The sequence below is a fragment of the Lepisosteus platostomus genome, chromosome 7, assembly GCF_059453375.1.
Source record: "Lepisosteus platostomus isolate fLepPlt1 chromosome 7, fLepPlt1.hap1, whole genome shotgun sequence".
Lineage (NCBI taxonomy): Eukaryota > Metazoa > Chordata > Actinopteri > Semionotiformes > Lepisosteidae > Lepisosteus > Lepisosteus platostomus.
The window spans coordinates 180943-199652 of NC_142617.1; the positions used below are offsets into that span (position 1 = coordinate 180943).

Consider the following 18710-nt stretch of genomic DNA (forward strand, 5'->3'; position numbering starts at 1 on the left):
GCCATGCTCATACTTATTTCAGAAACAAAACATCTATGCATGGTGACAGAGGTGTTAGCATTGTTTCCTCAGGTCCTGAATTTTAGCTTGGTGTCTCTAAACTGGCCACTGTGCGTGTGTCTGCCCTACAATGGACTGGAGAGCTGTCCAGGCTGTCATTATGCCTTCTGTGTGTGCTTCCCTGATAGGTCCCAGACAGCTGCAACCCTTATCAGGAGTAATTGTCTTCCTGATAATGGATAGATGGAAGCCTAAAGCTTACCCTTTAAGGTTTATGAAGCATCAATATTTTCTTACAAGACAGAAAATCTTAAAAATATCTCAAACACTGCATGCAGCTAGGGAAAGTTAGTAAGAAAGGGTGATGATGTCAAGCAGCCAGTTCACACCAAGCTGTCGAGGCTGAACTCTGAAAAGGCTCCAAGTATTTAAGAATTCTTATAATAATAATAATTGCTTACACTTATATAGCGCTTTTCTGGACACTCCACTCAAAGCGCTTTACAGGTAATGGGGACTCCCCTCCACCACCACCAATGTGTAGCATCCACCTGGATGATGCGACGGCAGCCATAGTGCGCCAGAACGCTCACCACACATCAGCTATCAGTGGGGAGGAGAGCAGAGTAATGTAGCCAATTCATAGAGGGGGAGTATTAGGAGGCCATGATTGGTAAGGGCCAATTGGAAATTTGGCCAGGACACCGGGGTTACACCCCTACTCTTTTCGAGAAGCGCCCTGGGATTTTTAATGACCACAGAGAGTCAGGACCTCGGTTTTACGTCTCATCCGAAGGACGGCGCCTGTTTACAGTATAGTGTCCCCATCACTATACTGGGGCATTAGGACCCACATGGACCACAGGGTGAGCGCCCCCTGCTGGCCCCACTAACACCTCTTCCAGCAGCAACCTAGTTTTTCCCAGGAGGTCTCCCATCCAGGTACTGACCAGGCTCACACCTGCTTAGCTTCAGTGGGTTGCCAGTTGTGAGTTGCAGGGTGATATGGCTGCTGGTAAAGACTTAAAGACTCTCTGTGCTTGGAATGAATGTAATTAAAAGGCATTTGGAATGATAGGGGTGCACAGGCAATAATTTTGCATTTGGACACTGCAAGCTATTCTGAAGAGTAAAATAACCAAGCCCCATTTAATTCTCCAGCAGCCTATTACAGCCAAGATCAGGGCATGCATACTAACAAATAATATACACAAGACCCTGAAAGGAACTCTATTACCTTGTCTTGTAATCTTAGCTCTTTCGTATTAGTAAAGCGTTTTTGTGCATCTGTGTGCTTCTCTTCTAGCCACATCAGCACCATGTATTTCACCATTCTGTAAAACGTCTTCTTTATTATGATGTAAAGATTTTTTTTTACTTTGCTGTTTAAATTCGGTAATAGAGAGAATTCTAACAAAGTTTTAGTTTTTAAAGTTCTGTCAAAGTCATTATGTTACTACTCTTTCAACAAATGTTTACAAATTGTCATATCTAACAGTCATGAGACTAAGCTAAGAAATGTCAGGATGTTCCCACACAGTTCTCATTGTCCTCCCGTGATACACACATCCTCATGCGCCAAGAGCCTCCAGCCACCCCGAGCCAGTCACTGTGGGCCTGGACGCATACAGATGGATCCTGGGGACTGCAAGCCACAGTCATCAACCAGCCTCTCAGGCCAGAACCCGCCCTGATGCATTCTGGAGGCCAAATGGAAATAAGGCCAAATTAACCTCAGAAACCTAGACTTAGAAGACTGCTAGTAATGTAAAAATAATGTAGAATTTTCCTTTCGATTATTTCCATGACAAATATTTTCTCTGTTTCCTTTTGCACAGATGACCCTTTCATGACTGGTATAAGTAATAGCTTCTTTGACTTTCTCTTTTTGTTTGAAAATAGAATGGCAAAATCCCATTTTTACCATTACTGGTTACCACTCTTCTGTTAGCACTTTGTTGTGCCAGATATGTTCCAGCTTAATGCAGGACACTTGTAAAGCTCAATGATAAAAGATGAATCCTATGTTACAAAGATAGACAATCAGTCTGCCATGACTTGAGCCTCTGTCTGGCTACATGATGCATTTTTTCCAAATTCATAAAATCAACATAGTTTTGTTGAAGCAGTTAACTTTTGCAAAAAATGTTAACAATTGTAAATATTTCATTTTTCTATCACATATCAAATTTCTTGAAGCTCAAATATTTAAGTTTGATGAACTAACAAGAGAGTTTAAGAAATAGCAAAGCATTGTTAAAAATGCCTCTTAATTCACAACTTACTGTAGATGTTTTCTCTATACTGAAGCTTATCTTTGGGCATCACACTAGTAACACGTTTCACTCTAGAGCACTTTATTTCTTTGGCTAACTGCTGCAGTCAGTAGGCTTCCTCCAGGAGTGGTGTTTAATAATTATGTAGGGGTTGATGTCTTTTAAGTAATGTTATATTTTTAATTTAAAATGTATATTTGTACTGTTTGTCTGTTTTAGAAATAAAAAAGCTGCTCGGAAGATAAACAACTTCCTGAGAAATCAGACAAAGTATTATCGTATTACCCTCTCACACCTGAAGAAGGCTCCACGGCCGAAACGATGTGTTCTCTTTCTTCTTTTTTTCAGCATGGAATAAACCTATTACTTGTTCCTTTGCAGCCTACGCATGCTGACGCAGCTACCCACCTGAACTATTATCGTATTATATTGTGAAAATCAATAATGTTTGACATTAAAAAACTGTAATGCTTTAAGGCTTTGCTTCTGGAAAATCTAAATTCTATCAGTTACAGTATTCATATAAAGATCAAAGATACAAAAATTAACCTTATGCTTCAAATGCTACATTTATTGAAACATAGCCAGCCAAAAGCTAATAAAAACAAATGTTAAAATCCAGTATGTGCATGATTTGTTATTCAATCCATTCACCCTTTTTCTAACCACTTCATCCAATTTGGGGTCAAGAGGGAGTCTATCCCTGCAAGAACAGATACAAGGAGGGAAACACCCTGGGTGGGATGCCCATTGCAGAGATATGAAATCCTTTGTTATATAAATAACTTCATACTGATAGACTCTCCTCAATATATTCACCTGCTTAAATAAGTACAAAAAACTGATGCTAAGTGCTTCACTGTAGCTAAATAGGTCTAGTCATAGGATTTCAACCCATGACGTAGAAGCTGATACCCTGACATCTTTAAAGAAACAGCTAGATGAGATCACTGGATCAATTAGCTTATTGCAACCAAAAGCCACATGGGCCATATGGCCTTCTCTCATTTGAACTTTTCTTAAATTCCAACTCCACCAAGACACCTTAATAAGGGCAACTCAAGATTAAATTCATTTTCAATTCCATTGTTCTCTCCTACCTGTTGAAAATACCTCTACCTGGAAGTGACCACAACTAAGGGAAATGTTAGCTGTTTGGTGTGAATATACATTAGTCCAACAACATTTTGTTTTGAACAAAACATAATGATAATGTATTAACTACAGCATGGGTCTGAAATACAAACACTCTACAGAATTACCTTGTGAAGACAGAATATGTCTTTCTTATATAATACAAAAATATACATTTTCTTCATGTTCATAATGGTATAATTCTGTCACTAATTCAACCACCAAGTTCTTATGACTCCTGTATCAGTTGTCTGTGGAACCTTTGTCTAAGTGTATCATTAGTTATTGTCTTGAGTGTACAAGATCCCACCACACATCCCTCCCCCTTTGCACTGCACTGCTTTCCAATTTTAAATTCAATGAGCCTCATTGGCATGACCAATGAATTACAGTGTTGACCAAGCAACAACAATTAACAAGACATTTACAACAAAAAACATATTATTATTGCAATTTGAAAGACTCACTCTCTGTTCCTCAGTATGAGGTCACAAACTGGGCTCCCTCATCCCCCCAGTACTTCTGGAAGTTGTTCTGATCATGACAGGTGTGAGAATCCTGGGATTAGAATAATTATTTTAGGCAGAATGTTTATTGAATCCCAGATTTCTTGCATCTTGAAATTGCAGTCAGGTCTGCCTGTGTCCATTTTCTATGTCTATGCTGTGGCCACTAAGCTTGTCTTCTCTGGGGTGGTCAGGTCTGCCTGTGTCACACAGTTTCTATGGCCAGGCTGTGGTCCCTGAGTCTGTCCTCTCTGGGCAACCAGGTCTACCTGTGTTACCCAGTTTCTATGGCCACGCTGTGGTCACTGCGCCTGTACTTCATCAGGGTCTGTTTCTTCTTGTTGTTTCTCACCCCGATCAGATATTTGACCGGTGTGTATTGTCTCTTTAGGGCTCAATAATATGAGTGTGTTCCAGTTGGTTAGGCTTGGTTGTATGATAGTATTTTTCTTGGTTCAGGTTGTTTCCCACAAAGCTCTGGTTGGTAACTCACACAAATAACTGTACACTGTATCTAAAACATTTCCCTGTTAGGACAACAGTTGAGACATTGAGACAATCTTTTGTGATGAACCCTTTCCACCCCCACCCCTAAAATAGAGGTCAAGGTCAATGACCTCCTGAAATGGGTGTACTCTTTAATATTTTGATTTATCTTGAAAAACATACACAGCACAGACTTGGTTAGAGTCTTGAATTAAAGAGAACACCCTGGAGATCCTTTCTGAACTTTCATATTTTGATTATGTCTTACTTAGTACACACACTAGAAATAAATATCAGAAACAAAAACAGGAAAAATTTTTTATTGTCCTTCTTCAAAAGGCGATATCTCAAGTTGTGAAACACCTAGGTTGAACATTTCTCTTTCCAGGTCTTCTCTAATGCGTCTTCTAACTAGCATAAAAGTTGAGAGTGATTTAACAAGCAATACAAAATTGAAATGGATATTTATGAGGGCTGATCCTGGAATGATTTTCTCCTCCTTCTTGGAGATCGATATAAACTTAATTTTTTCATTGTGTTTTGCTGTTGTATTGACTTCTATCTGAGAGCCCACATATAAAGTTTTTGGAGAAAAAAAATGTTTTTGCACACTTTTGAACACTTCTGGTGTGTATTTATGACAGATTGACAGGAGGCTACAGTACAGTATGTGATCTTCAATTTCTTGATAGAATAAAAACTAAATGGAAAAGACTAGGCAATGCAAGGACACCTAAAAACTCTCTCTTCGCTAAAGCCCTCCCTAAAACGTCTCTAAATGGTCAGATTTTGATGAATGACAGCTGTTTCTTCCTATTACATCAGCTTTTCGGTAGCCCGGTCGGTTTGAAAACTTATGGGGACCATCGGTAGCCATTTCTTTTTTGTTTACCATATTTTCCACATGGGTTTACATGGGAAAGTTTAAGTCTGCAAGGGTTACTTTTTCAAAGGTAAGGATTTCATGTCTTTTCGTGAATTTTATGCTGGAGAACGCTAGATATACCTTCAAAAACGATTTGCTTTATGCTTTTGTATCTGGATACGAAACACTGCTGAAAAGATAATGTCGTCCCGTTTGTTGTGATGTAATTTTTATTTTATTTAATAATTGCTTACACTTATATAGCGCTTTTTTTCTGGACTCTCCCCTCAAAGCGCTTTACAGGTAATGGGGACTCCCCTCCACCACCACCACCAATGTACGGTTCGGAATGTTGTGTTTTGATTTTGCTCGTCAAAATATTTGTAATACTCCCGTTGTGCAGTTTCTGTCTGAAGTGTTGTTGTCGGCATTATGCTTTATTACGAAATAGTTTCTTTGTTGTAATAATGATTGTGTTAAGAGGAGAATGGAGATCACGTGCATTTGTGATATTTTGATAAATTATTTTTAAAATGTTGTTTTTAGTGATGGAAAGTGTAGCATTTGAAGTGAATTAACACTCGTAGTTGGAGGGGTCTACGATGGAGTCGATGGGGATGTTTCTCAGTTTATTTATTACATTAAAACCCATTTCCAGCTTTAAAATTTAAAATGTAGGATTGCTTTTTAAAGTTTGTCAATATTAATTTATCTAAAGTCCTGAAGAAAAGTTGTATGTGATTAGATCTTATATGAACAAAGATTACCCATGACCCACTGTGAAGAGATTAAACATGTTTTTAGGATAAGAATAATTTTAGAATAATTATTAGTTTGTCTTCTTACTTCCAATTACAAAAGGACTCAGTACACAGCAAATTTAACTTACAGGTTTTATGGAAATCTTTAAAATATTTAATTTCTACAGCACGGACTCTTTAGTTTTCCTTCATGCAACCAGAAAATAAATTATAGATCTTCTCATTATTCACCTTCTACTTCTAAGAGTAGGCCAAGTTCATAAGTCAGATGGCATAATAAAAACAACTAATTTCATGTGAATGGCTAATAAATAAAGATCAAAATTATTTTTCTGTAGTCTTCTCATAGCTGTATGAATTCCTTTGCTTTCAATATTACATTAACATATCTAATGATGGTATCGCATTACCTGGATGGAAGACCTGGGAAAAGTGAAGTTGCTGCTGGAAGAGGTGTTAGTGGGGCCAGTAGGGGGTGCTCACCCTGTGGTCTGTGTGGGTCCTAATGCCCCATTATAGTGACGGGGACACTAGGCTGTAAAAATATAGTCCTTCAGATGAGGTGTAAAACTGAGGTCCTGACTCTCTGTGGTCATTAAAAATTGAAAAAAGAAGAGGTGTTACTAATAATAATATTAATACTATTAGTTACTACTACTACTGCTACTACAACTAATGTGTTTGACCTGTAGCATTTTAACAGCATTTTAAACTTGCAATTATTAGCCCTGAAGAAGTTGGTTAAACCAGAGATACAATGGGTAAGATCTAAATTAAGTTTAGTAAAATCTGAGGAAGTTGTAAATTCCATGAAACTGTTTTTTTTTTCTGGGAAAAGGGGGATTGTGAATGTTTACATGTATTATTAAAGTAACAATAGTATTAATACTAAGTAGTACTAATGGAAGTAATAATAAAGTAATAATACTAATAATATGAAGTAGTAACAGACTGAAAACCCTCGACAGGCCTCAAGTGATTACACCTGTAGATAGGGGTAAGGAGAAGACAGAGGAAGGATGTCTCTTTTGGAGAGTGGGAGGAGTGAGTAAAATAATAATAAACTATTATTTAGTAGGTTTGGAATTAATCAAAATTCCTGTTTTGTTGGGAAAACGTTTTAAAAGTATTAGTTAGGACTCTAAGCGGAGTTAGGTTTGGAGTTAAGAATTGAGAAAGAAAGCTGTTTATAGGGTGCACTTTGCATGAATGAGAGTTTTAATGGACCAGCTTTCTGACTCAAGGTTTAAATCATAATTCAAATTAACCTGATGCATATTTGATTGTTTTCTCAAAGAACAAATCTCTTAAGTTTTTAGTACAGCAGCATTAATGTGCCACGCTTTACTTGTATTTCCATTGAAAATATTAGTCAGATGTTTTGAGAAATAGATACACAAATGTAAAAAAATTAAATATTCATTTTATTTTATTTATCTACCAAACTATCTGTATGTTCCAAAAACTTCATCAAGCCATTTTCGGAAGGACCAAGAGAATTGGCTCCCACAGGGTGGACTGAGGGTTCACACTTCTGAATCTACTGACCCTGGTTGTGGGTGTCTCTTAATAAAATCAGCTTTGTCGAAATGGCAAATCATTTTCAAGAAGCACACAGTTCCCTTTTTCTTCAAACCAGACAAAAATGCCAACTTCTAGAAAACACCTGGTAGCTGGCAGCCCATAAAAGACCACAGATAATTGTGGTTTTCCTTCTATCCCCTGCAAATGTTAACAAGACAAATAATTTACAGCCTACAAGACTATGAACAGCACTACGTTACAGCTCTGCAGTCTAAGTAAGAGACATTTTTAAACTCAGAAATCTCTGATTAAACCATTTGATTTTATTTAGGGGAAATGCAAGCAAAATACCATGCTGTACACCCTCTTCCTTCTGAGGGTCATGAAAGTTTAAATGATGGTAAGTTGCTAAAATGATCCATGAAATAGCAATTGTTCTACTCCAATAGCAATAGCATTGTTCTACTCCAAATTTCCAATCACTCTTTACTGAGGGAATTCAAAGTGAAATCTGTGTATATTGAATATGCTGAATAGAACCAAGGTGCTTTTCTTCTCTTCTCAGAAAAATAATATGCACAATGCGTCTTAGAGAATGGGTCCTGGTAGATTTAAAGAATGTTCTTGGATTGAGAGTGAGGTTATCAAAATATAAACCATGGTTCAGCTCTGGCTACTTGTATAAGCTGCTTAGCCCCTTTACCAATACTCAGTGAAGGGAAGAAAAGATAACATTGTCCACAGACACTTTGCACTTTAAGCACTATCAGTAATGGAGACCCTTGTCACCTGCATGCAAAGGGTTTGACAGATCAGACCCTGCTGGAAACAGAAAGGAAGTCTTGTTAATAGGAAGTATTATTTCGTTCTTAATCAGAATCTGTAGCATCCCAGGTTGCCACAACAAGTCTCTTGCAAATTCCTGTTAAGATTTCCCCGGTGCAAATCTAAAAATACCAGCTTTTCCTGACCAAAACGCCACTGAGGGGATTGGACTGAAAACACAGCAAATACATCAAAAGTACTGCAGTAAATAAACTCCACAATATGTACGGAACTTGTGTTTATAAAAATATGCCATCCAAGAACTTTTCCAGTGTTGTGCAAAACAGCTGCTACCCATTAAAAAAAAATATAAAACTTGATTATTTCATTGTAATTGTAGAATATTATGAATCTTTCAAGATTTTTTAGCTGGACAGAGAGTTAGACGTCAATGCATTAAACATACTTTTTAGAAAATATATATAATTCTCATTTTTAGGAAGACAGTGATGTAACTGCCCTCTATACATGAATATGTAAAAAATTTGCAAGAAGATTGAGACAAATATCACAACATAATATTTTGGGTTTTAACAACTACTAAAATCTCCAGGTAAAATTAAGAGCTCTGTTGAAGTCGGAACACCTTTAAAGAATTATCATTTTATACTTCAATAGTAAACTATTCCACAGTGGGGCAAATAGAAAACAAATGCACTTGAATTCCTCTACACATATTGTGAACAGATTGATTCTGCCTTTCCTTGAGCTTTAACCCAGGCAACACTGAAATGGATAAATTAACATCCTCAGAAACATTCAAAATGTTATCACTGCACAGAATTATGATGAGAAAATAAAATGTTTTCATTTCTTTCAGTGACTAATTTGATAATATGGAAGTGGCTGACCATTAATGAGTTGCATCATCATCAACTGAAACAATTTTTCTCCCACTTCAGTTTGGTCAAAATTATATTTTAAACACGTGTAGAGTTTTTAAAAGTCACAAGTTTTTTTTTCTATTACATGATGGAGCAAAGCAGATTAATAAACCAGATTAATAAAGAGCGTACTTCCAAAGATAATAACAAAATGCCAAAATGCATTACTGGGACGCAGCCAGAGCAACACCTGTCTGGAGTAGCCTAACCTGTCCGAATGGGGAGGCACAGCTCAGGTAGGCCACAGCCTCATGTGTTATTAAAACAACCTGCAATGGGACAGATATTCATGATATTCTGCCTTGACTGGAAGCAGCCAACTCAGAATTAACAATTCTAGCTTTCATCCCAATATGAATATAAAGTAGTTTTGTGTAGTTCCAAGAGATTGTATTTATTTTTCTAACCTTAGTAGGTCATTTATATTAAAATATTTGTGAACAAAAAATATTCTAAACTTTATGGGAAATACAATCACTCTATTGTGTAATGTCATTTAAGCATCTGCAAGAACCAGATCAAACTAAAATAGACAGAAACCACAACAGTAGAGCATTAGCTCTGATGCCATTAAAAACTACTGCCCCTTGACTAAAACATTGTGGTCAGGAAATGTAAATATGAATAATATGAATTGTGTTCGTTTTTATTAAATCCCTCATTCCTTAGTTTTAATATATTTTCCTCATTTTGCTTTTATTCTGTTTGTTATACATTAAACATCCTGCTACAAAAATACTTGATTCCTGAAATAGCGTCCTATCCTCAAGACAACAGTACTTCTGTTCATATCTGATTTTGCTTGTTTTCCCAAGAACAGCTTTTCATTTGTAATATTGTCACTGTGTATTTCTGTTCGCATTCTGTTGGTATCTTTCCACCACCTTGTACTCAAGCTTACCTTTGTTGCACCACCATTCTCACCCAAGAATAACGGCAAATAACGTGAAAGTGGAAATGCTGCTCACATTTCGAAGGTTGTTTACATCACAGGAAGCCGTGATAGTCACAAAATAACTGGACTGAGACATGAACCCAGGCCACCTCTCCTGCACGGTTCACAGTGTGGCTTGCTGTTCTGGCATAATTTTATATTCAATCGAATATTCACTTTGGAATGTTTTAAGTAATCATCAGTGTGTTCAGTTGATCACATTAGTTTTCTATAGCCCTTCAATTTAACAATATGCAGCATTACTTGACTAACTTTTGTTATAATGGTAAACATCGGAAAAACATAAACCCATTAATAATAAACAAGCCATTTCAGATTGGAATATTTCCATAAACTTCTTTTAAAAATCCTGAAAGTTAGATGACATGAATACAAAACAAAAAAGCTTAAGCAGTGCACCAAAAATTAGGTAACTTTTTTCTAAAAGACCCAATATACTTCCAGTATTTGCACAGGTTTTAGCACAGTTTAAAGACATTTATTTTTGTCAGTAATTTATTTTTGGAGTGTATCGGAATGTAAGACATCTAACTTTTTTGAACTATTACTTGATCAATTTCAAATTGTTGGAGTTATAGTGTCTTGGATTTGATTTGTGCTTTAAGCTCTCACTGCACCATATCAATTTGCATTGCTAGATTTTAAAGTTTACAAAAACTTACAACACTGCATTTACCAGTTTCCATAAATGCATGTGTTAAAAAATTTCTGCAGTTACATACAAAGTTTTTAAACCAAAAAGGAAAAAAGTAAGCCAAATACAATCAGCAAAGTTCAGATTTTTTTTTTCTGAACAGAAACTCAAGGGATTCTATGTGAACACACAGTCATCCTCTAGGCCATGACCCTCCAGCTCGCCTGGAATTCAAGCACAAAGCCTTCTTTTCATAGTGACCCTGCAGCACACACCAGAAGATAAGGCGGCAAGAACCAGTGCCTCCGTAGAGGGGGAGTGAGAAAGGATCCTGAGGGCTAGACATTGAGCAAAAAGTGCACTTTTTGAACCAGTGTGAGTAAAGAAGGTTAAGGAGTCGAGAACCTAATGAATAACATAAATAGTGGGAAACCATTCTTTCTTCTCATCATACAAGCAAACATATATTCAAAGATGCACATGTGCAAGTTTAAAGAAAGCAATTAATTTTCCAGATCATCTGGAAGGAGGAGTGTACTCACCATACAGAGCAACAGTTGTATGCCCAAAGTGTAAATGTTCTTTTTTCCTGATCCATTCCATTTTAAGTTTCGGGAGAGCTTCTTAATGTACCAAGCAGTTACTTGGAGCTGCCAAACTGAGGCCCCCCAAGAGAGCTGCTTTAATTGCCTGTCAGCCTGTGAGCCGGCTTCTGCATTGTGCAGCTGTGCACTTTCAGTGTGCTACACTCCAATCAGGTCCACTAATCCCCTTCAGCACGACGCAAAAGCAACCAAAAGAGTTATCCATATATAAAACAAAAGAAAAAACAAAACTAAAAGAGCTGGGCTTAGAATGCCGTCTGGCTACCTGGAGACATGAGTTTTTCAGCCTTAAATGTAGTTTATGGAAGCGCTGGTATAAGAGTGGGAGGGGTAAAGGCAAAGCTTCTGGGCAAGGAAACTGTGCGCATAATCCCAGCCGCCAGAAACTTCCTCCCTCTCGCTCATAATAAGCAAAGCTGCCTCTTCACGAAGCAATGGAATGTAAAGGCTGGGCTTCAAGAGGCCCAGTTAAACGAGCCTCTGAGTCACTTTACTGTGACCTGGGGTCAAACCTAGCAAGTGTGTGGGGTGTGTGCTTAGAGAAGCAAAACGAGCCTTTAAAACTTGCTTCACCACAAATCAGAACAGTGCAAAATACACATGCACACACTTTAAAGATGCTAGTTCATAGTGGAAAGTTTCACAGGAGCAGAAAAAGATTAACAAGCAATAACAAAATTACAGAAAACTTTTTGTTATAATTTTAGATTTTAAAAATATAATTAGTTTTCATTTTCACACATAATATTTTTAAGTACTCCCTTATCAGGTTTGAGAATTGCTCTTCATTACCAATAGTGGCATTTTTGTTGGATTGATTAACAGCCACAACAATGGTGAAAGCAAGTGTTTTGGACAAGAGCAATTTTCACAACATATTTTTCCCTAGATATTTAAAAAAGCACAATAAGTGCCAATAGTTTCTTGATTGATTGGTTTCCATGTATAATTTAACTTGAGAAATTAAAGATTGATAAATGACAAGTGGTATATTCTCACCCAAATTAAGCTGCGTTAATAACACGCAAGGTTGTACTAATAGAAAACACTAGTGGAGGCTATGAGAAGATTGATCATGTTCATACAGTACATGTTATTGTTTAAGATGCCTTAGACTTTTGCACAATAGTGCATACCCTACATATATATAAATTTGTGCAGAAAAAACACAGAATGAAAGATATGGGTATACAAGTATAGGCAAATGTTATCAAACCCACAGTGAATATGTATAACTTATAAATGCAACTTTATGTAGGAGAAATCTGGTTCCGCTCAAGCTCACACAATATACAGGAAGCAGTGCAGCCTGCTGGCTGCACACAAAGAAGCAGGAAATCCTTGGGTGAAGTGAAGGATTGGCCAGTGACCTGCATGGCCGCAGGCAAGTCTCTCCAGCTCCCTTTGTCTCAGCCTCGCTCAACAGCAAGCAGCAGGAGAGCGGGGACCTTACTGCTAATGGACAACAGGATACATGAGGCTGTGCCTCTCGTGTCCTGATAGGAAACTAAGTAAACAACATACAACGCACACTTTAGTGCAAGGACAGATCGTCCATTAGGAACACAGAGCAAAACAGGACACAAGCAGATAGGCGGATATTTCAGCTTTTATCACTTTTGACAAACTAACCAAACTGGTTAAAATGTATATATGAATGAACAATTTTATTGAAAGCAATACATAAAAAATATTTTATATCTTAAAGAATTTCTGACTTCTAGAACTTGTAAGTAAAGAACATTATAGTCAAACTCAGCATTCTCACTGCCCAATCCTTGTTTCCTTTTCCAGTTCTGCTCCAAGGCAGACGTACAGTACACTTCAATCCTTATCCAGCACTGCAGAGTATCAGATATTTATGAACATATTAGATAATGTAATCACAATCTACGTGCAAATGCAAAGTGAAATATACTCTGAAAAGGTTGCATCTTAAATGATCAGAGCAGATCCTAAGATTAAATTAAGTTTTGTCTTCAAGGGATCTTCAGTTAATAATTCGTTCTACATAAAAAAAGAAAAATATTTTGTTTAGATCGGTGTGGGCATTTTTAAGTATATAGGATTCCACGTTTACTTAAGATCCACATCAAAGATTTAAATAAAAAGATTTTCAGTGGATGTTTCTATTACATTGCTGAGTGTATTCATGTAAAGTTAATCTTGTAGAAAAGTATATACTATAAAATATTGCTCAAATATTCATTAAACTCTAATGCCAATACAAGGTACGGTCACCATTTAAAATTTTGTAAGAAGCCATGTGCAGATTGCTTTAAAATTAAGTTCCGGTGTCAACATGATCATTACCATGTATAATATGTCTCCAGTAATACATCTTCAAACTTTGAGAAATCGATCAAAATCTCATAAATCATTTGCAGGACATGCTATGGAAGCTATGGAGTCAGTTTTTGGATTAGAGCTTTCACGAGACTGCAAAGTCCTGAACTGTACTTTACTCACTAGTGTACACTCCCAAGGAAACTCCAGAGAGAGTTTTGAGCAATCTACCTTCTCTGAGTTCAGGATAAGACGAGGGATAAGACAGGTATTGTCTTCTACCACAAGGGAGTTTTAGGCCAAATGTACAAATTCAAGGTATTATGCAACAGGCAGGAGGCAACATGCATGATCTTGATTACCATCCTTTCCTGTGCAAAAAACACCAGCTCATAGTATCAGCAGAAGAAAGTTGAATTAGGGTCACATAGTAAAGAAATTTAGAAACCATCTGAAATGATTCCCAGCTAGTGTCAAACAAGGTTAGATACAGGTTAGATGTGTAAGAAGCATGCAAAATGAACTTCATTTGAACAGTGTATCCAGAGAGTTTGTGTACCTGTAACAAGCTCATTGCTGTTAATGAATTGGGTAGCATCTGATCAAAGATGACTTTACTTTGAATCTACTGATCTTCAAAAAGGTGTGACACTGCTGCAGCAAGTATAATATGAATACACGTGTGACAGGTTGTATAGGCATTGTCAAGGTATTGTTTTGTCTGGACAGATATTCAAGGTTCTGAGTTTAAGAAAAGGTTAACAAATATACACTTTGCTTAACAGCAGTATACACTGAAAGTAAATATGTTTAACTGTTTTAATTAATCTCTCTGTACAATTGTAAACAATGCTGTGCAATAGTCTTAAGATGTATTCTACACTCAAAGTTCTTCCTTCTTTAAGGATAAGCACAGTCACTCTCAAACTTCTACTGAAATTCTAGGCATTTATTTTAAACTAACTTTTAATTATGATTGTGTGATAAAATAGCTCGCAACAACACTTCCTATTATCTTGTCAAAATATTTTGATAATTATGAATTAAAGATTTCTGTGATAGTTGGAAAACTAATGGAAACTTTGGATAAATTGTTGATGATCATAATAAACATAGATTGCAATGTCTGATTGTATGAGTGACTTTCAGACAGCCAACAATTTACCATAAACTTATATCCACTCAAGGTTTGTCACACTCCACTGTTGGGTGCAGGTAGCATGCGTGGATGTAGTTAAGGTCATGAACTTACTACATTCAGTAGCCCCTGAATGCAATGGTGTTTATTTTTTCCAGTCTCAAAAAGACATAAAAACAAAGTGGCAAGATATTGACCCTACTACATATATATAAATATACAGGGGAAAAAAGGAAATAATAGTAACACAAAGTATTGCATAATGCCAGATTCTGTTGCATCACTCACTCGGTTCCAAACTATTCTACTCCAGATCCCTCCCCAGGGCTTCAAGCATGTGGAGATCTAGAATATGAAATCCACTCTGTTTAAGAATTAACCTCAAATAAAAACATTCATTACAAATAGATCATTTAACCATGCAGAAACTGGGTATTCTCACTTTCATATTTATTATTAGCATGTTCTTTAAGTTTAGCTTTTTAGATAAGTAAGGAAAACTCATTGAATGTATAATATTCTATCCATCTATTATGAGAGAGTCCTTATTCCTGGCAATGGTCACATGAACCCAGAGCCTATCCAAAAACCATTGGTTCAAAGCAGGAGTACATCATGGATAGGATACCATTTCATAGCAGAACACACACAGACACAATTAAGGAACACTTAAGGCAGCATGCAAAGGGAAAATGAAAGGAAACTGAGGCACCTGGAGAAAACCAATTTAGACATGGAAAGAACATATAAACTCAAAGGTAAGAAGCAACCAATCCAGATTCAAGCATAGAACCCAAGGGCTGTAAGGCCACAGTATTCATCTCCTTACCATTTTGCCATCCATATTGTGCCAATTTGAATAGTATTATGAAAAGTAAAACTGATATTGTTAACAGGATGAAGCAAAGTCTGATTTAATGCTGAGTAGAACACAACCTTCCTCAACCAGCCGCATTTCCTGGGATGGACTGGCATTCTGTTAAAGGGTTAGTCCCTCCTTGCACCTTGTGTCTTCAGCAAATCATACCAGGAATATACAGGTTTCAGGTAATGGATGGATAAAAAAGGGGTCTAGCTTAGTAGAACGTTAACACCACACAAGGAGAGCCAGATTAAAGACAGGCAGACACTGGTCGCAGCAATTCTTCACATGTCCTACTCATTCCCACAACTTGTGGTGATGACACTGGGGAGAGAGACACTACAGCTCTGTCAGTCCACTGGGATTTATTTTCCCTCGTGGGTGCTGCATGACACACGGTGTGTCCACAACTCCCAGGCGCATGAATAGAACAGCATGCCTCAGGGACAATGCCTCCCTGCACCCACACTGCCACTGACAAACACACAACTATACCAGAACACTAAACGGGGAAAACATACCACAGTAACACATGGGAACGGCATACAAAAGCAAGCCTTTGTGTCTCCAGGGCCTCATGTCCATCACAATAAACAGTAAACAAATATATAGTTCTTTTTAAATGTAGATTCTGCATAATGACAGAAAGCTTCTGCATGTTCTTTTAACCTACCAGTATTTTTTCTATTGTATTGTGGTCATATGGGTTTTTTAGACATCATGGGATACTGACTAATGCTATACCCCACCTTCCTCTCTGCGAGAAGCACACACCTGTTCAAGATTAAAGGCAACAGACTCCTGTGAGGACTGTAACCTGTCCCGGGCTGCTTCCTTCTCTAAACCTCCAACCCTCCCTGAAGGGAAAAGGGACGACTGTGACAGTAATATAATCAATGAACTGGTATCCTTAATATTTCACACTATGCTGATTTCTACATTTTTCCCCCCCCACTATACAAAACCGGATTGAAGGGGCATACAAAATAAAATCTCTTGTGCCAATTGCAGAAGGTAATAATAAAATTAATTACAAAAAAAAGACGGTACATTTTGCACTGGTGTTTGGCCAATGTATGTAGTATTAAGAATCCTAAACATTGAGATGCTACAGCATAAACACAAACAACGCGTAATATCTTGCATGGAAAAGCACTTTCATTCAAGTTTTGATGAAGTCAGGTAGTTTTTAATGCACCAAAAATCATACCTTTTTCTACAGATACTAATGATCAGAAGAAGTTGCTGAAGTAGGAATAGTACTTAGTTTAAAGATCATGATGAGCCTGATTAAAACTGGTGAGGGAAGGTATGTCCAGCAATTACTGTGCGTGGTGCTCAAGTAAAGCAGCATCTATTTAACACAGCACTTGTTTAAGCATATTGGATCAAGATGTTGTTTTAATTAATTCTAAGTGTTGCTTTGGCCAGAAAGCAATGGCTCTCATTTACGACAGCTTCTTTATAGGAAAACCTCTTCACAATCATGCTTGAAGTCATTGACATTCTGCTGCCGGTTAATTCTCAAAAGGTTTCTTAAGGACAGGCTCATAAATACCTAGTAGCCCAGCTATTTCCTCGCACTGCCAAATTGCTCACAGGTTATACATAAAATTGGATATTCCAAAGGAACTGGCAGAGAAAACAATGCCTCTTAGTAACTTTAATTATGACACAGGGAGGGAGGCCAACTAGACTATGGAAGCACTTAAAAAAAACATTAATTACCCTGCGGTTTTAAAATTAACACTTCTTATGATTTGAATTTGCCTTTTGTAATGATTTCCCACAAAAACATTGTTGCTTCCTTGCTCTAATCAGAATTAAATGCTTATACAGTTAATAGGATGTCTGACTTTTTTAGAATGATATAATTCCTTCAGGCTGGCAGAACAACTCCACAGTAACAGTTCTCTCACTGGCTCACTAGTGACCAATCAAGTAGCTGGGAGTGAATAGTAACTTCATCTTTATTCTAGACACACGCAGGATCCCTCCCCTCCCCGCCCCCCCAACCACCAACCCCATTGAAAGATTACTCCGGGTCCCAGCTTCACACAGACCTCTGGGGCAACTTTCCCAACCACTTCTAAACACGGGGAAAGAGGAGGAAAAGAGATTCATGTACAGCAGTATGAGAGATACTGAGATTCAAAAATGAGAATGTAGATGGTTATTTGAAGTACAGTCTGTATCTCATATATATGAGATGCACTACTGTATCTCATATATATGTATTATGAAAACATAAGTTTAAATTTCACTTAGAAATATTATGAATAATGTATTTTGCACAGCTTCTTAATCATAAACCATGACACACACAGAACACAAAATATGAACATATAGACAGACAGTTCTCTAACCAAAAGCTCAAAAGAAAACATCTCTTTCAAATTATTTCATTGACATTATAAACTCAGTTGTGACAGAAGAACATTAGAAAAATCTAATATAAAGTTAATTTAGAATACATTGTATAGGCAATTTTTAAAAAATGGACAGCAAAAATCAGTGTAACAGTATGCCTTCTCTTAATTTAAAAACAATAATATTTCAAAACATATTTGTTTTTTTGCTTTCTTTGGAAATTGATCTTAAGCCATAAACCAGGCTTCTACTTTTTAAACTTCCAGAGATATTACAAAAGGTTTGAGGGCACAGCATTCCAGCCAGCAGTTGACTCTAAAGGTCCTTTGTATAAAAATAAACACACCTCTCTAGTTCAACATATTGAACTATTAGAATCAGAAAATCACATATAAATATTAAATGAAGCATTTCAGATATGATAGGAATTTATTTTTAAGATTAAAAAAATCTTAACCTTGTTAATATTATCAATCTATTCTAGAAAAAACAGTGATTTCAGATTTGTCCGGGAAGATTCATACAGTATGTCCGTAGAAAAACTATTTCTGTATTACAAATGGGAAATGCAAACATTTACACATTCATATCAAGACTCT

At 36.9% G+C, this 18710-nt stretch overlaps 2 long non-coding RNA genes across 2 annotated transcripts in view; one reads left to right on the forward strand and one right to left on the reverse strand.

Annotated features, from left to right (window-relative positions):
• LOC148657696 (uncharacterized) overlaps window positions 1-11869 on the reverse strand; it is a 78852-nt gene extending 66983 nt beyond the window's left edge. Inside the window, exon 1 of the long non-coding RNA XR_015939965.1 lies at window positions 11393-11869. This is a non-coding gene — a long non-coding RNA (uncharacterized LOC148657696). The remainder of the gene's footprint in view (window positions 1-11392) is intronic.
• Window positions 5236-18710, forward strand: part of LOC148657697 (uncharacterized) — a 28105-nt gene continuing 14630 nt past the window's right edge. Inside the window, exons 1-2 of the long non-coding RNA XR_015939966.1 lie at window positions 5236-5355; window positions 7884-7952. This is a non-coding gene — a long non-coding RNA (uncharacterized LOC148657697). The remainder of the gene's footprint in view (window positions 5356-7883; window positions 7953-18710) is intronic.